This window comes from Alligator sinensis, unplaced genomic scaffold (assembly GCF_000455745.1).
Source record: "Alligator sinensis unplaced genomic scaffold, ASM45574v1 scaffold952_1, whole genome shotgun sequence".
In the NCBI taxonomy this organism is placed as follows: Eukaryota; Metazoa; Chordata; order Crocodylia; family Alligatoridae; genus Alligator; species Alligator sinensis.
Window position 1 is genome coordinate 319,778 of NW_005841999.1, and position 3,353 is coordinate 323,130.

Genomic DNA, 3,353 nt, shown 5'->3' on the forward strand with positions numbered 1-3,353 from the left:
CAGGGGGCGGGAATCTGGCGGGGGGGGGGAATCTCGCGAGACTGGTGCATGGACGTGCGGTGCTGTGGACCGCTGAAGCTGAAGCGCATGCGCGGAGCCGCTGACAGCGGGGTGGACCTGAGGAGCCGGCTGAGGCGGTTTCAGCTGAGCGAAGCAGCGGGGGCGGAGGTCGGTGCCCGGCGGGGCGCGGCGGGGCGGGGCGGGCGTTCCTCCATCCTGCTGCCGCGTGCCCCGTACAGGCACCGCCCCCGCGTCCCGTCCCCGCGCTGCTGCCGGGACCGGGGCTCTGGTGTCTCGGGCGCGATGACTGCCCCGCGGGCATTGGTGGGGGGGCTCAGCTCAGCTCAGCTCAGCTCAGCTCAGCGCTGCGGGCTCTGGCCCTGTCTTGGGTGCAGACAGAAGTGACAGCTTTCGCCTGCTCTGGCCCCAGAAAGCAGTTGACAGCCATGACCGAACACAAGTGCACGGCTGCAGACAGCTTCAAAAATGGCCGATCAGGTGAAAATCGGACCCCCTCATCGCATGAGGGGGGGGTCAGATGAAGGTGTTTCAAAATTGAGCATCTTCTGTAACCTCTGCCTGTGCCGCCTGCCAGCCTCCAGCTGTCTTCAGAATGGGAGGGGGAAGGAACCAGAGGGAGTTTGGGGGGTTCAGCCCCCGCCGGAGGGTGAGGTTGGTGTATTGGAGCCCCCCCCCACAAAGTGGTGGGGCTCCAAGTCACCACCCCCCCACTCCAGAGTGGGCTCAGGAGCCCATAGAAAGTGGCCTTTAGCTCTCCCCTTCTGAAACAGGCAGGCTGGGAGAGAGGAGGGGCTGTTGCTAGGGGAAACCGGCTGCAGGTGTCAGCCAGGTATTAGATTGCCCTCCCCCTGAAACCAACAGTGAACTTCTGTTTGGTCCAGCAGGTCATTTAAAGTGCTTCCTTCCCCTCTGATTTACGGTGAGGAGCTGCACTTCTGTCTGCACCCTTACAAGCTAAACTTCCCATGATCTTCCTGTGTCCAATGTACTTTTCCTCTCTGTTGTAGTAACCATGTAACTGAAGAGAAAATGAAAAATGTGTACTGAAAGTGACAGGCTTTTTGTAATTCCACAAAGGAGGATCAGATGATGAAGAGAACCATTCTTTCTTTATGGGGGGTGGGGCGGGTGTGTGGAGGAGCGAGTTTCTTCCTAAATACACTTACTAATTAACTACACTCCAGGGAGGTGGAAAGAGACGTTTCCATATTGGCCTCTCTGCCTTCTAATTTCAAGGCAATTAGAATAGGAAACTTATTTAAATGTGATGTGTTGCAGTAATTTTTAATTACTGCAACATTCAAAGGTCTCTGCTTGTATTCAGTGTAACATCTGCTGGTAAGTAAAGCTGAATTTCACCTAAGAAAAGTTTCTTGCTAAAACCGCTTATTTGTGTTCAACTGGAACGCTTTGTAAGCTTCTGAGATTGTTTGGTACAGGGAAAACAATCTGAAACTTTGTCTTTTTTACCCAAAACTATTTCATTTTTCTATTTCTGCAGCAAAGTACTTAGCTTTTCTTCAAAACAGGATTTTCATTTCAAAATTTACCTAAACGCAGCGTTAAAAAGTTGTTAACATTAAAAGGTTTTTGGCTAAATGTTTTGGATTAAATTATTTAAAAAAATAGAACATCTTGTTTCTTGTTCTGGCAAGTGAAAAGAAGTTTATGTAGTTAGTAGCAAAATGTATAGCTCATGGGTCTGATCTGGACTATGGAACAGCAGCATCCAGCCTGGGGGTGACTGGGTGTTGCCTGCTACTGCAACTTGGGGTATCCTTTGGGGGCACACGTTGACAGTTGGGGATGAGCAATGGTTGCGTTAACCACCATGACTGCCACTGCTTATCCCACCACTGTTGCACCCAGACCTGGCCTGGGGTGCTGGGTGAGTTGAAAGCGCAAGTTCAGAAGTTATCAGATGCCCACACATTTGAATGTTAAAAACAGTTAAGGGTGGTCCAATGGCTAGAGTACTGGACTGAGACTTGGAAAACCTAGATTCTCTTCCTTATACCACTATCTCTATTCCTCAATTTTCTTACCTATGAAAAGGGATAATGAGCCTTTTTGTAAAGTTCTTTGAGATCTGCTGATGAAAAGGGGTGTATAAATGCCTGGAATTATAAGAGGAATCTTGAGGCAATGATATCACTGCCTATTCTGTTCTTACTTTTGGCATGGGTACTGGATAAACCTATTCTCCAGGTAGGTTCCTTAACACCAATGTCAGGTTTTTAATATGTTACTAGTCCCTGTCTGGTATTCCACATTGATACCTTATGTTGATGCATTCCTTTAGGACAGCAAAGCAATTCCCCTTCTAATGTAAGGTTTTTCATGTGTGTCTGGCTGTACAGTTTTTTAATAAAGAATAGAAGATTTATTCTGAGTCCTGAGAATTGTGGCAACAGTTATTTTTCCTTTGCAGCCTTTTCAGATACATAAGATCAAGAAAATTGCAGAGGCATTCTTACTTAATATTTCAACCATATTTTTTTTTCCTCCCCTCTCTGAACTTCTCAGTCTGATCCAATGACCTTTTCCCCTTTTACCACTTTCTTTGTCACTAGTGGCTTTCATCTATACTTCCCTTGATAGGTTCTAGCGTAGAGATCTTTTTTCCCAGATTCCTTTTGACATCCCTGCTAGTGCTTCTCTTGCACATTAATCTGTTTATTAAATGCCATTTTTGTTGAGATGATAGCTCTCAAGGGATTATTCCTTCTCTTGCAACTGGGACTTGTTTGCAGAGAAACAAATCAACAGTGTGAACTACGAATTCCTTCTCTCATGCATTATGTATTAATAACATTAAAAATACTATCGTAAACAAGATACACAGTTGGTTTGCACTGAAAACTATGGCAAAGAAGGTGGCAAAACCTACAATAAGAAATATTCAGAAATAGATAAGGAGCTGTCAAAAGAGAAATACCTTGTGTGATTGCCTTGAAGGTTATTTGCATTTCCTGTGATTATTACTTATGCATTGTAGTGATAAGTGTCTCCCTCTAAGAACTCTCCCGCAAGAGAAGGTTGAGAGGCGACCTTGTGGCTGCGTATAAGTTCATCACGGGGGCACAGAAGGGAATTGGTGAGGATTTATTCACCAAGGCGCCCCCGGGGGTTACAAGAAATAATGGCCACAAGCTAGCGGAGAGCAGATTTAGATTGGACATTAGGGAGAACTTCTTCACAGTTCGAGTGACCAAGGTCTGGAACGGGCTCCCAAGGGAGGTGGTGCTCTCCCCTACCCTGGGGGTCTTCAAAAGGGGGTTAGATAGGCATCTAGCTGGGGTCATCTAGACCCAGCACTATTTCCTGCCTAC

General features: G+C 47.0%; 1 protein-coding gene across 2 annotated transcripts in view; it reads left to right on the top strand.

Moving 5' to 3' along the window:
- The first annotated feature begins 36 nt into the window (after positions 1–36).
- The window catches only part of DNAJB4 (DnaJ heat shock protein family (Hsp40) member B4), a 39,032-nt gene continuing 35,715 nt past the window's right edge, over positions 37–3,353 (top strand). Inside the window, exon 1 of one of the 2 annotated variants that reach the window (XM_006021614.3) lies at positions 37–168. The gene's annotated coding sequence lies outside the window, so the exon portion shown is untranslated. The remainder of the gene's footprint in view (positions 169–3,353) is intronic. The other variant, XM_025201612.1, reaches the window with a different exon arrangement.